This window comes from Sorex araneus, chromosome 5, assembly GCF_027595985.1.
Source record: "Sorex araneus isolate mSorAra2 chromosome 5, mSorAra2.pri, whole genome shotgun sequence".
In the NCBI taxonomy this organism is placed as follows: Eukaryota; Metazoa; Chordata; class Mammalia; order Eulipotyphla; family Soricidae; genus Sorex; species Sorex araneus.
The window spans coordinates 108,809,013-108,828,536 of record NC_073306.1 but is presented as its reverse complement, the minus strand read 5'-3'; the positions used below and the strand labels follow the sequence as shown (position 1 = coordinate 108,828,536).

The 19,524-nt window shown below is 45.7% G+C and overlaps 1 protein-coding gene across 1 annotated transcript in view; it reads right to left on the bottom strand.

Moving 5' to 3' along the window:
- The window catches only part of TET1 (tet methylcytosine dioxygenase 1), a 131,760-nt gene that overhangs the window by 101,436 nt on the left and 10,800 nt on the right, over positions 1 to 19,524 (bottom strand). The gene's annotated exons all lie outside the window — the stretch shown is intronic.

Genomic DNA, 19,524 nt, shown 5'->3' with positions numbered 1-19,524 from the left:
AAGGACAGGACGAGGACAAGGAAACAGGGAGGAGGAGTTTGGGAAATACACTTGCCACTAGGAGTGGCTAGAGAGAAAAAGACTGTCTCGCTGAACAGTTCTGTGACCTTCATTTCCCAGGGAAACCAGTCCCTTGCAGGAGATGGAGGTGGACCCGAGGGGCACCCAATGAGGACGGGGTGATCTCCCAAGCTCACCGCCTGTCACGCACATCTCAGACTCAGACGCAGCGATGCTGAGAGGTCCTAAGAGGCGCCTTTTCAGGCACCTGCCTGGCAGGCACTTGCACACACCTGGCCAGTCCTTCTATCCTGGAGCCAACACGGGCAGAGTTGGGACTCTCAGGCGCAGCTTGCCAGGGTGTCCGGCAGACAAGCTTTGTTCCCTCCCTGCCCTCCCCTGGGGTGATGCAGAAGTAGCAGCAGAGGACCAGGGCAGCTGCGCCACAGGGAGCTGGCAGGTCCCAAGGTCATGGGCACAGGCAGTGGTACCGGCCCCCTCACGCACTTTGACAGCTGCACAGACCTGGGCCAGGGCTCCAGTTCCAGCGCAGTGGGGCAGCGCTTCAGCGGCCCGCTAGGGGTCTGGCACTGGGCTCACGGGCGGCTGAGCCAGAGACAGGTTTGCCACTTGCACTGGGACTCAGCACCAATTCCCACAACCAGAAAGCAGGGCCAGAGGCAAGAGTGCAAGGCCTGGATTTCATCACCCTGGGTTCCAAGCCGCGGGGTGCATTGCAGAAGCATGCTCTCCCTGGTGGCACAGGAGGGCCAACAGGCTGTGTTTCCTACTTCAACGACCAACTTTTCTGTTTGGTTTGGTTTTTCTGGTTTTTGGGTCACACCCACTGATGCTCAGGGTTTACTCTTGCATCTGCACTCAGTTATCACTCCTGGCAGTGCTCATTTGACCATCTGGGATGCCGGGAATCAAACCTGGGTCGGCCGAGCACAAGGCAAATGCCCTACCTGTTGTACTATCGTTTTGGCCCACTACCAACATTTTTAACAAATGTAAGAAACAAAATTACTTGTTTGCTGGTGAGAGAGTATGAAAATATGAAAATATAAGTATGCGGGACCAGAGTGATAGTACAGTGGGTAGGGCATTTGCCTTGCATGCAGCTGACCTGGGTTTGATTCCCAGGATCCCATGTGGTCCGCTGGGCACTGCAGGAGTGATTCCTGAGCACAGAGCCAGGAGTAAGCCCTGAGCATAATACAGTGTGGCACAAAACCATAACAAAAAATGTGAGAAGATATATGTAAGATGTAACTAATTATAAGAAGTAAAATTACTTCTTGAGCAGGAGAGATCATTGAGATAGAAGGTATTTGCAGCTGGACCACAAGCTGGACCAGGTTCTGTGGAAGTCGATGTGGAGGTCTCGTTCTATTCAGCAGGGCGAACCCTTCGTAGGGCGCAGCCGAAAGAACAGACGCAGAGCCCGGAGGAGGGAGAAAAGGCATTTATTCTATGGCAGTTACAGTATTTATACCTCCCTGTTGGGAGGAGGTGGTGCCAGGACCCCCAACAGAAATGCAGGATGTGGCACGGGATTTAGCTAGTAATAAACAAATGCTGATAGGATAAGATCAGTAAGATTAGGAGTGGCAACCTTTACTAGGTGTGGCATGGGGTTAGCTAGTGATTAAACAAATAGTGACAGGATAAGATCATTAAGGTAAAATGGCTCCCTACAAGGTTCAATCTGAGCACTGAATATATCCCCCTGAGTCCCACCAGAAGAAATTCCAGTGCACAGAACTGGAAGTAAGCCCTGGGTGTAGCCCAACCACCCCCACCTCCCGGGGAAAAACAACAACAACACAAAATAATTTATTGCAAATCCCATATTGCAAACCCCATAAATTGTCATAGCCATATTTATTAGTGCAATTATTTTTCTTTCTGATTGTCTATCGGGAGGGGCGGAGATTGGGGTGACAAGCAACAGTTTCCAGGGCTTACTCCAAGCTCTATGGTCCATGATCCTTGGGTAACAATGTAGCATTGGGAATTAAACCTGGGACCCCTGTACACAAAGTATGTGCTTCAGCTATGGAGCCACCTCTTGTGTCCCAATCTACTAGATTGAATGCAATGGTTTTCTTTTGTTTGGGCTTGGTTTGGGGGGCCACACTCAGCAGTGCTTAGGGGTTACTCCTGGCTCTGCACTCAGGAATTATTCCTGGCAGTGCCAGGTGGACCCTATGGAATGCCGGTATCTAATCAACGTGAGCTGTGTGCAAGGCAAGCACTGTACCCCCTGTACCATGTGTGCCATCGCTCTGGTCTCTGGAGTGAATACAATGTTAAGTACATAGCCCACAATAAGAAACGGTCAGTAGGTAATGAAAGAAACTCAAATAAATAAAAAACATGACTAAATACAATGAAACTAGGGAGCAGAGCAATAATATACCAGGTCGGGCATTTGTCTTGCAAATGCAGTTCACCTAGGTTCAATCCCCAGTACTCCACCTAGTCCCCTTGAGCCAGTCAGGAGTGATTCCTAAGCACAGAGTCAGGAATAAGCCCTGAACACACCTGAGTCAAAAACCAAACAAAAAAGTTGTTTTCAAAAGAGACTTAAATAGCTTTCCTCCCCACCACTGGCGGATGAGGGAGGGCTCCTTTCCCCCAATTCCCTGCCTTCACTGGTTGTTTTGGTTCTTTATGTGTGTCAGTATCCCTGGTTTGAGATGATATCTCATTGTTTACATTATATCTCATTAATCTGTACCGATTGTAGCACAGTCACTGTAGCACAGTCATCCCGTTTTGCACTGGTGGGAACCAGTAACGTCTCCATTGTGAGACTTGTTACTGCTTTTGGCATATCGAATACGCTATGGGTAGCTTGCCAGGCTCTGCCGTATGGGCAGGATACTCTTGGTAGCTTACCAGGCTCTCAGAGAGGGACTGAGGAATTCAACTCAGGTCAGACTCGTACAAGGCAAACGCCCTACCAGCTGTCTTATCATTCCAGTCCCAATCTGTATTGATAACTCATTAATTTGTATTTTCCTGATTAGTGATGCAGAGCTTTCTCTCCCCTCCCCTCCATTTGTTTACTGGCTTTTGTTTTTTGTTTTTTTGTTTTTGGGTCACACCCGGCGATGCACAGGGGTTACTCCTGGCTCTTCACTCAGGAATTATCCCTGGCGGTGCTCAGGGGACCATATGGGATTCTGGGATTAGAACCCGGGTCAGCCTTGAGCAAGGCAAATGCCCTACCCGCTGTGCTATCGCTCCAGCCCCCCTGGCTTTTCTTTTGAATTTTAAATTTTACTATAAAGCTACAGGAATCAAGACAATATGATACTAGACTAAGGATGGAATCACAGAGCAATAAAGTAGAATTGAGAGCCCAAGAAACAGTAACACTTCACTGGCTACTTTATTTAAGTATCCTTTTATATTGGGGCTCTTTCAACAAATGTAACTTTCTAAATTGTTGTTTCTCTCTAGGGGCCACACCTGCCATGCTCACGGCTATTTTCTCCCAATTTAGCCCTAAGGGTCATTCCTGTGGCTTTGAGCAGACCAGGCGAGGTTTAGGATTGAACCTGGGTTTTATGTATGCATAAAAAAAATGCTTGTTTTAACTTGTGTTGGGGGCCATTCCGAGTGGTGCTCTGAAGACCATTCACAGTCAGGGATAGAACCAGTGGGCCTGCAGGCAAACCATGTAGCAAAATATTCTACAGATTTGGCGGAGGGAACACACCCAGCAGTCTTCAGGGAACTATATGTGGCCCCAAGGATCAAACGAGAGTCAGTCTCATGAGAGACAAGCTCCTTAACCCCTGTACTGGCTCTCTAACAGTAGCATGTTTATAACATTCACCCATGTTGCAGGACTTTTTAAAAAATGTATTATGGTTTGGGGGTCACAGTCGGCAATGCTGAGGAAATGTAAAGGGGTAACTCCAGGCAGGTTCAGGGAACCATAAGCGTTGTGGGGATCAAACCCAGATTGACTGTGCATGAAGCAAATGCTCCAGCCCCAGGGAGATTCATTTTTAATTCACATTTAATCCTAAATAAAACTTGATTGGGCTGGAGTGATAGCACAGCAAGTAGGGCGTTTGCCTTGCACATGGCTGACCCAGGTTCAATTCCCAGCATCCCACATGGTCCCCTGAGCACCACCAGGAGTAATTCCTGAGTGCAGAGCCAGGAGTACCCCTGAGGATCACTAGGTGTGACCCAATATAAATAAATAAATAATATTTGATTGTATGGATAATCACATTTTGTTAAGACATTCTTTTGTTAATAGACATCTGGGTTGTTTCTGCCACTTAACTATTAACATTGAAAATGGGTGTCTATTTGCATCCCCATTTTCGTGAGGATGAAAATTGAGAATTCTATTTAATTTTGAGACATCATTAAGACTCTTCACAACCACTATGCCATTTTTATGTCCCTGCCAGTAATAAACGCAGAGGTAGCCCTAAATTGATCCCAATTAAGGACTTGTACATGTATGTGTGTGTGTGGGGGGGGGGGTGGGGGAGTGTCAGGATCAAATCCAAGGCATCACACAGGCCAGGTAAGTGCTCTACTACTAAACAAAATCTCTGGACCACACATACAATTTTTGAAGGGTCTATCTAGAGTCATACCTGGTGGTAGTCAGAGGCTACTCCCAATTCTGAGCTGGGAGTTGCTTCATGCAGTGCTGGGTACTGACCCCAGTCACACTCACCCATTGAAGTAGCTCTCCAGCTCCTACAGCCTTTATTTTTGAACATAATTTTTTTTTCTTTTTGGGTCATACCCTGCGATGCACAGGGGTTACTCCTAGCTCATGCACTCAGAAATTACTCCTGGCAGTGCTCAGGGGAATATATGGGATGCTGGGAATCGAACCTGGGTCAGCTGCGTGCAAGGCAAACACCCTACCAGCTGTGCTATCGCTCCAGCCCCAGAATTTTTTTTTCAGTTTTTGGGTCATACCCTGCAATGCACAGGGGTTACTCCTGGCTCTGCACTCAGTAATTACCCCTGGTGGTGCTCGGGGGACCATATAGGATGCTGGGAATAGAACCCGGGTTGGCTGCATGCAAGGCAAATGCCCTACCCGCTGTGCTATCGCTCCAGCCCCTGGAATATCACTTTTAAGGCATCAATACTTGAGGCTGGAGAGATAGTATAGTGGGTAGGTTCTTGGTCCCTAGAACCCTGTATGATTCTCTAAGCACTAATAGGAATGATCCCTGAGCACAGAACCAGGAATAAGCCCTGAGCACCACTGAGCATAGCACAAAAAACAAAATAAGGGGCTGGAGTGATAGTACAGCGGGTAGGGCATTTTCCTTGCACGTGGCCAACCGGGGTTCGAGTCCCAGCACCCCATACGGTCCCCTGAGCACTACCAGGAGTAATTCCTGAGTGCAGAGCCAGGAGTAACCCCTGTGCATCGCTGGGTGTGACCCAAAAATCTAATAAGTAAATAAATAAATAAATAAATAAAATTAAAAGCACTAACATTTTCTTTTTCTTTTTTGGTTTCTGGGTCACACCCAGCAATGCACAGGGGTTACTCCTGGCTCTTCACTCAGGAATTACTCCTGGCGGTGCACAGGGGACCATATGGGATGCTGGGATTAAAACCCGGGTCGGCCGCATGCAAGGCAAACACCCTATCTGCTGAAGCACTAACATTTTCTACTTGTGCTCAATACTGCTCCAAATAATAATGAGACAACATAAAAACAAGTAAGCCAAGATAATTATGCTATGATACAGATATCATTACATATCTAAAATAAATCCTTTGGTGCTGGAGAGATAGTACATAAGGTAGGGATCTTGCCTAGTATGTGGCTGAACCCAGATGGTCTCCTGAGCCTAGCCAGTAGTGATCCCTGAGCACAGTCAAGAGTAAACCCTAAACACAACTGGTGTGCCCCTAAAAACAAAGAAATAATAATTAGCAGGAAAATCTATGTGGAATCTATTATCCATGTGATCTATATCTGCTTCTTTGTATAAAATAAAATCAGGAACCCACTCAGTCATAAAATGCATGATTTGCAGCTGGGTTTCCTGGGTTTTCATCCTGATACCACAAAAATTAAATTGAATTAAAATCAGATCCTCGGTGTCCCAAATTTGGTAAAATTCAACAAAACCAGTGGAGTGGTTAGACATTCATCTTTTTTAAAGCCTTCGAACAAGCCTCTTCACTCTATGGGATACTCATGAGATCACACTACATTGCAGTTGGCAAGCTAAGCAAACATGGAAGGTCTGTGAGCAGTGTTTGGTAAAATGAGTTAATAAAGCCAAAGTTCATCTCAGCTAGATACAAGGGTTAATGAAATTGAAGAGAGTTAACATTAACTCCAGAGAGTCAAATGAAGATACTACACCATGAAGATCTACACTTGTATGCTCATAGAGCAGATCTGTAACCTCTATTAGTTCTCACCATCTGCTCTAAATCCTGCATTAACTATTTGATAGCCACAAACCAAAGTTCAGGTGATGGCCAGCTCTGATAAAGAAAATGATCAAATTACAGAGAAACTGGCGGTCAAGGGAGTGATTTTCATTTGTATTTTATTATTTAGGGCAAAGTGCTATGACTAGCTTCTCTTGAGAGAAAGATCAGAAACAGAGAAAATTGGAGGTTTTGTGCACTTGCTATTTAGTCTTTGTCACTTAAATCTATTCATCTTTTCCCCCTCTTTTGTTTTTTGGTGGGGGTGGCATTTGGTTCATACCCAGTGGTGCTCAAGGGTTATTTCTGGCTCTGCACTTGGGAATTATTCCTGGCAATGGTCAGGGGACCATATAGGATGTTGGGGATCAAACCTAAATGGACAGCATGTAAGGCACTTCATTTAAAGAAACATGATTACAAAAGTGCACAAATTAGGCTGGAGCAATAGTACAGAAGGTAGGGTGCTTTCCTTGCACACAGCTGACCCTAGCACCACTGTGCAATGTCCCTGATCATTTAAAAAAAAAAAACAAAAAAACAACCAAGGATGTTAGAACTGAAAAAGGACATCCAAGCGAAGAATGTAGCTCAGGAGTATAGCACATGCCCTGCATGTATGAGCCATTAGGTTCCCTGAGCACCATCAAAACAAACAACCTAGGAGCTAGTTCAAAGGGTCAGAACACAAACTGGGCATGTGGCAAGTCCAGGCCCATCTGCAGTGCAACAAGGTAGAGCAAGCACGGGTGCAAGACAGGAGAAGCCCCTGGCTGGCTCCAACCAAGCAAACCAAAACAACCAGCCCAACAAATAAAAAAAAAATCAATAAATCAGATAAAATTTAGCCTAACAACTTTATCAACAAATAGACTGGGCCTGGAGCAATAGTATAGCCTTACACACAACTGACCAGGGTTTGATCCCCGGTATCCCCTGTGGTCCCCTGAGCCTACCAGGGTAGGCTCCTGAATGCAGAACCAGGAGTAAGTCCTGAGCACCGCCAGGTGTGACTAAAAAGCTAAAACTGAAAAATAAAATAAATAAATAAACTGAAGCACAGAGAGAGAGGTCATGTTCTTGACTGGAGTTTAAGAATCAATTTAGAATTTGACTTGTGCCTCCATGAACCATTTCACTTTTCTACTACATTTTTTGTCCATACCCAGGAATAGATGTTGATAAAGATTCCCAAAGTGTCTTCAGAGAAACATCTACGCAAGCAATTTTTAGCATAGAGGAACAGCAGCCATTCTGAAGACACTGGGAGTCCATATTGCTTTAGGTATACTTTCTGCCCTTAGATATAAAATGTATAAATAAATTCAAACTTCTACTCTCTTTTTGGACTGGAGCGATAGCCCAGCGGGTAGGGCATTTGTGGTTGCCTTACACGCGGCCGACCTGGGTTCGATTCTTCTGTCCCTCTCAGAGAGCCCAGCAAGCTACCAAGAGTATCCCACCTGCACGGCAGAGCCTAGCAAGCTACCATGGCATATTCGATATGGCAAAAACAGTAACAAGTCTCACAGTGGCAACATTACTGGTGCCCACTCTAGCAAATCGATGAACAACAGGAAGACAGTGCTACAGTGCTACTTTCTCTTTGAGCATTAAGAATTGTACTTACACACGACCGACCCAGGTTCGATTCCTCCGTCCCTCTTGGAGAACCTGGCAAGCTACCGAGTTTACTGCCCTCATGAGAGAGCCTGGCAACCTCCCCGTGGCTATGCATATGCCAAAAAACAGTAACAATGATGGGTCTCATTCTCCTGACCCTGAAGAGCCTCTAATGCGGCACTGTTGGGAAGATGAAGAGAGGTTGCCAAAATCTCAGGGCTGGGACGAATGGAGACGTTACTGGGCCTGCTTGAGCAGATGGACGATCAACAGGATGACCGTGACAGTGAACTAAGAACTAAGAACTAAGACAAAGAACTAAGCAAACATACACTGCCTAGAAGGAGTTGTTTCATTGTTATCTAGATTAATTTCTGGTAGCTCAACACATAGTACAGAGAGGGTAGGGAGCTTGCTTATGCAAGGCTGACCCGGGTTTCCTCCTGGCATCCCCTATGGTCCCCCAGCCCTGCCAGGAATGATTCCTAAGCATAGAGCTAGGAGTAAGCCCTGAGCACTGCTGGATATGCCCTGCCACCCCCCCTTCCCAAAAAAAATGGGGGAAATTAATGAATTAACCTACAGAATAATTCACTATTCCTCAAAATTGACCATTCTGAGCATAAAAGCCTTCCAATATACGTCCCACATCTCCCACAATATCCTTTCTTATATGTATCTATGCAGAATTGGATCTGACATCTTCCAGGAAATTGTAAAAAATGACCAACACAAAGAGAAAGAAGAAGGGCACCCACTCTACATTCTCCAACCTTTCAGAAAACATGGAGCTGTTCCTTTGGCCACATACATGCAGATCTCCAAGGTACTGTCATGGACACAATGGAAAAGGAATGCCCCACGAATGTCCCCATAGCAAACGAGAGAGTCCAAAGTTTTACTAACATGCATGTAAACAAACAAGAAAATGGTAAAATTCTTGCCAAGACAATTAATTTTAATACTGAGCATATCAGCACTCCAATAGTCTGACAGCTTCCTAAAACTGGTGAAGGAAAATGATCAGAAAAAGAGGAAAACTGGGGAGATAGAGATAGTACAGTGGGTAGGGCACTTGCCTTGCATGTGACTGACCTGGGTTTATTCCCCAGCACCACATACTGTCCTAAGCACTGGCAGGAGCAAAATCTGAATGCAGAGTCAGGAGTAGGCCCTGAGCACCTCCAGATGGGGCCCAAAAACAAAGAAAGAAAAAAAACAAGAAAAAAGAGAGAGAGACAGAGACAGAGACAGAGACAGAGACAGAGACAGAGAGAGAATCTGCTTAGTGGTAAAGGATAGTGAAAGGCAAATGAGATCCAGGAGAAAATAAAAAATTTAGGAGAGAAAGATGAGGATGGAGCAATAGTACTGTGGTAGGGCTCTTGCCTTCCCTGGCATTCCCTGGCATCCCATATGATCGCACTGCCAGGAGTAATTCCTGAATGCAGAGCCAGGAATAAGCCCTGAGCACTGCTGGTTGTGACAAATAAACAAATAACACACACACACACACACACACACACACACACACAGAGCACCCACACTGGTAGACTGTTATATAGAATGGCCCTCAGAGCCCCCAACAACTGCTTGAGGGCCCTTTCCCCCTCAGGATTCTTTCTTTCACCTGTATCTCTTTCCCCCCTTTTATTCCTATGAGCAAACTTCTTTATTTTATTTTGTTTTGTTTGGGGATCACAGCCCATGATGCTTAGGAGTTACCCCTGGCTCTAGACTCAGAAATCACTCTTGGCAGTGCCTGGGGAACCATATGGGAAACTGGGGATCGAATTCAGGTTGGCCACATGCAAGGCAAGTTTCCTACCCACTGTACGATCACTTTTTTATTTTTTATTTTATTTTTAGTTTATTAAATTATTTTGGTGGAATTTGAGCCACAGCAGGCAGTTCTCAAGGGCTATTCCTGGCCTGCACTAAGGGATCACTTCTGGTGGTGCTTTGGGAACCATATGGGAGTCGGGAATGGAACCCAGTTCCACCATGTAAAAGGCAAGCACTTACCCACTGTACTATCTCTCCAACCCTTTATTTAAAACTATTATTAAAAAAAAAAACAGGGGCTGGAGTGATAGCACAGCGGGTAGGGCGTTTGCCTTGCACGCGGCCAACCCGGGTTCAAATCTCAGCATCCCATATGGTCCCCTAAGCACCGCCAGGGGTGATTCCTGAGTGCATGAGCCAGGAGTGACCCCTGTGCATTGCTGGGTGTGACCCAAAAAGCAAAAAAAAAAAAAAAAAAAAAAAAGGCTAAGGAGAGCAACCCTCACAGCACCGCACCAGCGCACACAGTTACAGCTACAACGCGATGACCCCACACTGGCCGCAGCAATTCCAACTAGGGAAAGGCAAGGGGGGAATGAAATGTGGCCGGAGAGAAGCGGCTGAGATGCACAGCTAACGGGAAATGGAACCTTGAAATTAGCACATAGGAAAAATAAAAATATAATTGACAAGCTCAATGACTTTAAGTATTTGATCCAGTCAAAAATGTTTTACTAAGGGCTAGAGAGATAGCACTGCGGGTAGGGCATTTGCCTTGCATGTGGCTGACCCAGATTCGATTCCCAGCATCGCATATGGTCCCCCGAGCACCACCAGGAGTAATTCCTGAGTGCAGAGCCAGGAGTGACCCCTGTGCATTGCCATGTTGACCCAAAAAGGAAAAAAAAATAAGTTTCACTATTCCAAAACAAACCTATGAGCTTCTACACAACCTCTCATTCATAGAAGCCTGCCACACAGCAGTAACGGCCTTAGCAGAACCACAATCAGCAAGTTTACTTCTTGGTGCCGAAGCCTCTGGTTCTTCACATTTCACTTGTTGCAAAATACAGGGATGAAACGATCACAGAGAGGCCAGGGAGGTGACTCAAAGGACTAGAGCTCATGGTTTGCATGTGGGAAATCCATGTTCATTTGACACTACATGGCACCTCCAACACTGACCCCACCGTCAAGTGTGCACAAAAAAAAAAAAAAAGAAGGAAAAAAGATGGCTGGAGGGGGCAGCAGAGAGGGGGAGAGAGAGAGAGAGAGAGAGACAGAGACAGAGACAGAGACAGAGACAGAGAGATTTTAAGATGCTTGCATTGCATACAGCTGCCACCAGTTTAGTCCCATGAAGTAAACTCTGAGAGCAGCTAGGAGTGGCCAAAATAAACAACAACAACAACAAAAATCACATGCCTTTGATGACAAGGGTTCAAATTACAGACCAAAAATGTGGTTCTGGGGGCTGGAGAGATAGCACAGCGGGTAGGGCGTTTGCCTTGCACGCGGCCGACCCGGGTTCAAATCCCAGCATCCCATATGGTCCCCTGAGAACGGCCAGGGGTAATTCCTGAGTGCAGAGCCAGGAGTAACCCCTGTGCATCACCGGTTGTGACCCAAAAAAAGCAAAAAAAAAAAAAAAAAAAATGTGGTTCTGGGGCTGGAAAAAGAGTACCATTGGGTAAAGGCAATTTCCTCTTATATATAGTCAACTCTGGTTCAGTCCCCTGCACTACATATGGTGCCCTTGGTGGTGCCAGGAGTGATCCCTGAGCACAGAGTGAAGAGTGAGCTCTGAGTACCACTCACTATAACAGAGGGGAAAGAAAAACATGAGAAATATGAACTTAGAATGGGCACTGGTGAAGGGATGGGTTCCCGAACTTTGTATGAGGGAAGTATAAGCACAAAAGTGTATAAACCTGTAACTGTACCCTCACGGTGATTCTCTAATTAAAAATAAATAAATTATAAAAAAAAAAAGAAATATGAACTTAGACAAGTTGAAAAAAACACGGGTGATACACTTGCAAAAAAAAAAAAAACAGTAAGAGAACAAGCATATCAGTTCTTTTGTTTGCTTTTGTTTTTTGGGCCATTGTGGCTGTATCCAGTGGTACTCATGAACTACTCCTGGCTGTCTCCTTGGGGTCACTTCAGAAAAGTTAGGAGGACCACACAGTCACGGCCAAATCCAAACTTCCTGCACACAAACCATGCACTCAGTCCCTTTGAGCTCTCTCTGATCCATGTTCTGAACATCTTCCTGATCTCTTAAGTTTTTTTGTTTTTGTTTTTGTTTTGCTGTTTTGCTTTTTGGGTCACACCTGGCAATGCACAGTCTTCACTCCTGGCTCTGCACTCAGGAATTATCCCTGGCAGTGCTCAGGGGACCATATGGGATGCTGGTAATCGAACCCGGGTCGGCCGTGTGCAAGGCAAATGCCCTACCCGCTGTGCTATCACTCCAGCCCCTTCCTAATTTCTTAGGAAGTATTCAGTATTCATAATTAACTCTTTTCACTCTCAATTCCAGCTTTTTATCTATGATCAGTATAAACTAACTCAACCACTATTTGTCAGGTGACTACCAAATGCCAGTTACTACATAGAAAAATGGATGGGCGGGGAAACAAATTGACTCAAACTAGTATAACTTCAACATTGTAAAAATTTTCCATTTGGCAGCTAGAGAGATTAAGACAGAGGTTAAGACACCTGAAATGGGGACCCTCTGCGCCTAAAGACTTTGATTCCAGAGATGTAACACATTGGGATATCCAGCGCAGCATCTGATAGCAATGCACTGGGACTGCGAACTGGGCTACAACTCTGTGCTGCCGGGGGTGGATTTTTTTTCCTCCCCACCCTGTCTTCCTGCACGGAAAGCAGCAGCCTGGCAGCACCCACGTGGCAGGCGCCATCTTCTGTGACTCCAAACCCAGAGGTATTCGGTTTTTACTTTTGGGGCTCCCAGGAACTCATGGGAAGGGGGCGTAACCGGCACGCCCTCGGCCCAGATAAATCTGGAGCCACTGAGCGCGAATTGGACCCTCTGCGCCTAAAGACTTTAAATTCAGAGACTTCTTACAGCAATGCACTGGGACTGTGAGCTGGGCTATGTAATTTCTGGCAGAATTTTCCTTGGACTTTATACAGAAATCCAAAACCGCGCGACTTAACATTTATAATTGTCAGCAATGTGAAACGGTTCCTTTTGAACAGGTCTGACTTGGGTGGGAAACTCCAAATAATAACAGTAAGTTTTTGTTCAAATTTTGAAGGTTTTTAACGTAGCAGCCACCTCTCTGGACTGTGAACTAAGCAAAAGCCCCACGCTGGCCGACGCGGCGTGGCGTGGCGTACACCATACTATGAGGCGCGGGAAGGGGGATAAGGGGGAAAAAGAAAAAAAAAGGGAAAAGGAAAAAGGAAAAAAAAAAAGAGAGAGAGAGAGTTATGTACTTGTAGCAGTGGGGCTACAAATCTCTTCATTTCCAGCAATGAAAAACTAATTATCAAATGTAGTAGGTCTGTCTCTCTTGGTTGGAAACTCCAACAACTATAGTGAGTTTTGTGTTGAATTATGGAATGTAATCAAGGTAAAGAAAAAATAAAGTGAAATTCATTAGTTATACAGTAGGGGGTGGGGGCGGGGGGTATACTGGGGTTTCTGGTGGTGGAATATGGGCACTGGTGAAGGGATGGGTGTTTGAATATTGTATAACTGACATATAAACCTGAGAACTTTGTAACTTTCCACATGGTGATTTAATAAAAAGTTTTTTTTTTTTAAAAAAAAGACACCTGAAATGTACACAGCCAATCCCAGTTCATCCCAGTCTCTGCATCCCCTAAGTACCACCAAGAGTGCATCCTGAACAACTATGAGAGAGAGAGAGAGAGAGAGAGAGAGAGAGAGAGAGAGAGAGAGAGAGAGAGAGCTGAATTTTGGGGACCAGAGCAAAGGTAGAATGGGTAGGGCATTTGCCTTGCATGTGGAAACCTGGGTTTGATCTCTGGTATCGCCTAGGGTTCCCCAGCACTACAGGAGTAATTCCTGAGTGCAGAGCCCAGAGCAACCCCTGAGCACAGCCAGGACCACAGTCCCAAAACCAAAAACAAACAAACAAAAAGAATCTCAAATTATGGCAGGGTCATATAATAGGCTGTGGCATATGCAAGACAATGGGCATCACCTAGGTGTGATTCCTGGCTCCACAAGACCTCCCAAACATGACCAGGTGTGCCCTGTAGGCTGCAGGCATGCACTGGGGCAGTCCTAGGGGCCCCTGATACCAAGAGGCCTGGGCACACAGTGCATTCTTAGGCTCTAGTACTGAACTGAGGGCCAACTTGGCCCAGTATTCTCGAGAGTGGCCCAGGTCCACTCAGCACCCACCCAAGGAGGGAAAAAAGGGGGGGGGGAAGGGGAGAAAGGGTGGGGGAAGGTCTACATAAGTAGTATTGTAAGATACTAAATGGCAAATCAATAAGTTGAAGTTCAGGGGCTGGAGAGATAGCATAGCGGGTAGGGCGTTTGCCTTGCATGCGGCCGACCCGGGTTCAAATCCCAGCATCCCATATGGTCCCCTGAGCACGGCCAGGGGTAATTCCTGAGTGCAGAGCCAGGAATAACCCCTGTGCATCGCCAGGTGTGACCCAAAAAAGCAAAAAAAAAAAAAAAAAAAAAGTTGAAGTTCAATAATCAATTTTCAAAAATAAGTAAAAGGATTGGTCAGAGTGCATGGGTGTGGCACAAGGGCAGAGCACATGCCCCACATGTGTGTAGCCCAGATTCCAGTTTCAACCCCCGGCATTGCAACAAAGAGATAAGAGACAACTACCAGAGGAAAGATTTATTTCCTAGGGACTGGGCCCCCCGAATTCCTATGCTGGAATGCATCAGTAGGCTCCTGGAGGTAGTGCATGAACCTAAAAACCTTTCAAACAAAGCTCCAGATGTGGAAGATGGGCGTAATTCAGCTACATGTAAAAAGACAAAATGTTTCCCATTTCTCACAACAACTAGATGAAACTAAAGGATTATGCGAAAGGCAAAAGTGAGGGGCTAGAGCGATAGCACAGCGGGGAGGGCATTTGCTTTGCACGCGGCCAACCCAGGTTCGATTCCCAGCATCCCATATGGTGCCCTGAGCACTGCCAGGGGTAATTCCTGAGTGCAGAACCCGGAATGACCCTTGTGCACCGCCAGGTGTGACCCAAAAAGAAAAAAACAAAAAGGCAAAAGTGAAATCGTTCAGAAGGAGAGAGACAAATACCAGATGACTATTCATAGGTGGACAATAAAGAAACAAAACTAAAAAAACTGACTGAGGAAAACCAAACAAACCCGGGGATACAAGAGTACAACTGAGGTTCTAGAAAAGGCAGTGGGGTACAAAGGGTGGAAAGGCCAGTGGTCTGTGGAAGATCATTGCTCACTTAGTGGGAGGCATGCTGTGCTCACACATTGGAATAGGCGTGAACCTAAATCCAAAATATAGTCATAAATCAACATTACCCCATAAGTAAAAATTAATTATGAAAACAAACACCATGGAGAAAATAAAGCTTTAGGAATAAGTAAAGAGAGAGGAGAGGAAACTGCACCAAAATGTGACTCTAGTGGAGTCTCAGAGTTGGACTCTGAACTCAGAAATAGAAGGCTGGAACAGGGGCTGGAGCAATAGTACAATGGGAAGGGCATTTGCCTTGCACGTGGCCAACCCGGGTTCGATCCCCAGCATCCCATATAGTCCCCCGAGCACCACCAGGAGTAATTTCTGAGTGCAAAGCCAGAAGAAACCCCTGAGCATCTCCAGGTGTGACCCAAAAAAGCCCAAAACAACCCTAAAACAAACACACAAAAAAACAGGAGGCCAGAGCTATAGCAGAGCAGGGAGGGCACCGGCCTTGCATGCAGATGACCAGGTTTGATCCCTGAAAGCAGAGCAAGGAATAACCCTGATTATCGCCAGGTGGGAGCACCCCACCAAGAAAAAAAAAAACAAAATAAAACTGAAAAAATGGGAGACAAGACAGTGGGTCAGGCACCACTGGGAGCAACACTGAGAACTGATCTGGAGGGAACAGCCTCTGAGCAGGTTACAGCCCAACAGAAACAGTGAAAAATGTACACTACTGAAACAGACTGGACACTAAGGGACACGTTTTATATAACATTTCAGTGAAGTATCTATAACAGGAAAATTTATAGACAAAGAAAGTCAAATGAAGGGGCTGGAGCAATAGTAAAGTGGGTTTGCATGCAGCCAGCCCAAGTTTGATCTCCAGCACCACACACACACACACACACACACACACACACACACACACATCTGTAATATATGATCTCAAGTATGCCAGGAGTGATCCCTGAGCACAGTGTCAGGAGTAAGTTCAAAGCACTGCCAAGTGTCACCTCAAACCTAACAACAATGACAAAACTCTTCTCATTATTACATAAGGACATGAAAATGACTGAGGCATTGTTGTCTTGCTGGAAACCACAAGTATAATTCTGAATCACGTGGAACAGTAAAACCAATTCTTTCATAATGCAACTCAATCCCCCTCTGTCATTAAAATGCTTTTGCCGGTATCATGAAATAGTGTATGCTGACTAGTTCTGAGGATTTTGAATCAGTTAGCAGTGGCTTGAGTGATAGCACAGCGGGTAGGGTATTTGCCCTGCATGCAGTGACCTAGGTTCGATTCCCAGCATCCCCCATGGTCCTCCAAGCACTGCCAGGAGTTAATTCCTGAGTGCAGAGCCTGGAGTAACCCCTGAGCATTGCCAGGTGTGACCCAGAAAGAAAAAAGAAAAAAATAAAATAAGAATCAATCGGCAAGAGGAAAGTGAGTGAGAGTAATTAAGAATACGTAAATCTCTTCAAGGATATATAACAATAACCAGCACATACAAGCACCATCTATGAGCACACATTATGTCCCTTTATAGACATTGCTGCTACTCATTGCGTCCTAGCTTCACAATATGACTCTTTCAAGATTATAAAGAGATTCTTTCTTATACTTAGGACCACATGTGGGACTATAAAAGCTCAAGCATTAACTTTGTTCCCTAATGACATGAACAGTTGCAAATTTTCATTCCTTCAAAGTCTTGAGAGTAACGTGGGGGCCAGAGAGCTGGTGCACCAGGCATTCATGCATTCCCCAGGGCTGGCTCAATACTGGTTCAATCCCCAGCACCATCTGGTCCCCTAAACAATGCAAGTGGTGGCCCCCAAACAAACTGCCAACAGCAGTCTCTCAAAGATGCAGAGGTGTGAATCTTTTCCTAACTTTGGTTTTGGGGAATGTTAGTTTTGACTTACTTTTCTTTTGATTTTTATTGTTTGTTTTTGTTTTAGGGCCACACCTGGCATTGCTCAGGATATGACCATATGCAGTACAGAAATTGAACCTGGGTCTCTGTGTGCAAGGCGAACGCCAGAGTTACAGTACTCCAGCCCTTGACTTATATTCCTATGAAATATAATAAAAGCTATGGACCATCTCTAAGAAAAAAAGCACATATAACATTGTCTCATATAATTTTGAGAATAGATCAAAGTATTAAAGCCCACAATATAAAACAATCTCTAATATGAGTGGATAAGAAGACAGCTGCCTACAAGTGACCTCCCCAGGGTTAGTCCCGGCACTGAATGTGGCCCCTGAGTACAGCGGGAGCGATGCACAGCCAGGGGTGGCCCCAGACGCCCAAACAACAAAAACACCCTAATAGGTTTCAAGTGGAGGTAGGAGATGGCAGCCTGGCAGAGCTGGGTACTGTAGTGAGGACTCCTGCATGCAATGTATGCACTCCAACCCTCTGACCATCTCCCCAACCTTTTAATTCTATCTTTTATTTTTGAAATTTCTTTTTGTTTGTTTTGGACCACATATGCTGTGCTCAGTGATAACTCTTGACATAAGTCGGGACAGCATATGGGAGTGTCAGCACTGTGCAAGGCAAGTGCCCTCCCATCTATACTATCTTCCCAGTTCCCTTATTTCAGAAATTTTTTTCTTTTTTTTTTAGATTTTGGGTCATAGCCAGCAATGCCCAGGAATTACTCCTGGCAGTGTTTGGGGAACCATATGGGACAGAACCAGGTTGGGCAGGTGGAAGGCAAGCGCCTTATCCGCTGTACCATCCCTCTGGCCCCTATTTCTGAAATTTCTTATAAACATTAGTCTTGTGGATCACTTACACCAAGAACAAGTAAGTCTTGGGAATTCTTGTGTAATAAAATTTAAAAAACCACATGAAGTATCAGGAAGAGCACCCAAAGGGCAGGAGTGTAGACCTGCTTCTGATGCAGCAGAAGAGAAGGGTGGCACAAGGTGAGTTGAATCAGTCAGAGAGGATTTTGCTCAGGAAAAAGTACCCAGTACAAACAGATCATGGATGGCTGGCGGAGGGTGGGAGATTACAACATAAAAGGAAACCCCCAGGTGCCAGAGAGATAGTACAGCAGGTAAGACCCCTGCCTTGCAGGCGGCCGCATTGAGCCATAGCACCCCAAATGGTCCCCTGAGCAGTGACAGGAGTATTTCTTGATTGCAGAGCCAGGAGTAAACCCCTGAGCATCATCAGGTGTGGCCCAAAACCAAGGGGAGAGGGGGGCAGAGGAGGAAGCCTCCAGTTAGCCTCTCTCTTCACAGGATAAGGTAGGGCTTTCATGGTCAGGCAGATGACTGTGTACTAGGGGTCAGAGTGACAGTACAGTGGGTAGGGCTCTAGCACATAACCAACCCAGGTTTGACCCTGGCATCCCATATGGTCCCCCAAGCCTACCAGGAGTAAACCCTGAGCACGGGACCTAGAAATCCAGGAGTCAGGCCTGAGCACTACTAGGTGCGGCCCCAAAAACAAAACCCCAAACAATCTGGCCGTGTATAGGCAGGGCTCACAGATAGAAGACTTGGGCAGGGCTCAGTGTTCAGGCAGTGACAAGGTGCTGAACACTGTAGTCCCATTAATGAGCATCGAGCAGAGCACCTTGGCAGTGTCCAGAGACAAGGAAAGCTGAGGCAACAGAAATACTGGGGTACCACCGCCTTAAAGAGACTCAGCAACAGTTCAAACTAGGAAAGTGTACACTGGAGAGAAATTGGTACAGGGACAAGGGTCAGACCATTGTATATGGGAGTTGAGTAGAGGGCAAGGGACAGGACTTAGGAATCATATTCTGGACCAAGCATCATGGAACAGAATGAGAGAATGGGTAAAAGGGGAGGCCTGGACACTGGGGAGCAGCCCAGACCTATCTATTTAAAACGTACGATAACTTTTTGACCTTCAAGTTTTGAGTACAAAGCCTTCTCTTGAGCAAATTAAGGTTTAAGAACCCACCAATAAAGTGCCGGAATGATCGTACAGCAGGTAAGCCTTGCATGACCTTGCACACGGCCAACCTGGATTCAATCCCCAGCATCCTTTATGGTACTCCGAGCACTATAAGGAGTAATTCCTGAGTGCAGAGCCAAGAGTAACTCCTGAGCATCGCTGGCTGTGACCCAAAAAGTAATAAATAAATAAATAAATAAATAAAAACCACCCCATCCCACCAGTGGAGGAAAATCTACTTTCACACTAATAGTATTGATGCCCTGATGCCCTTCCACTCATG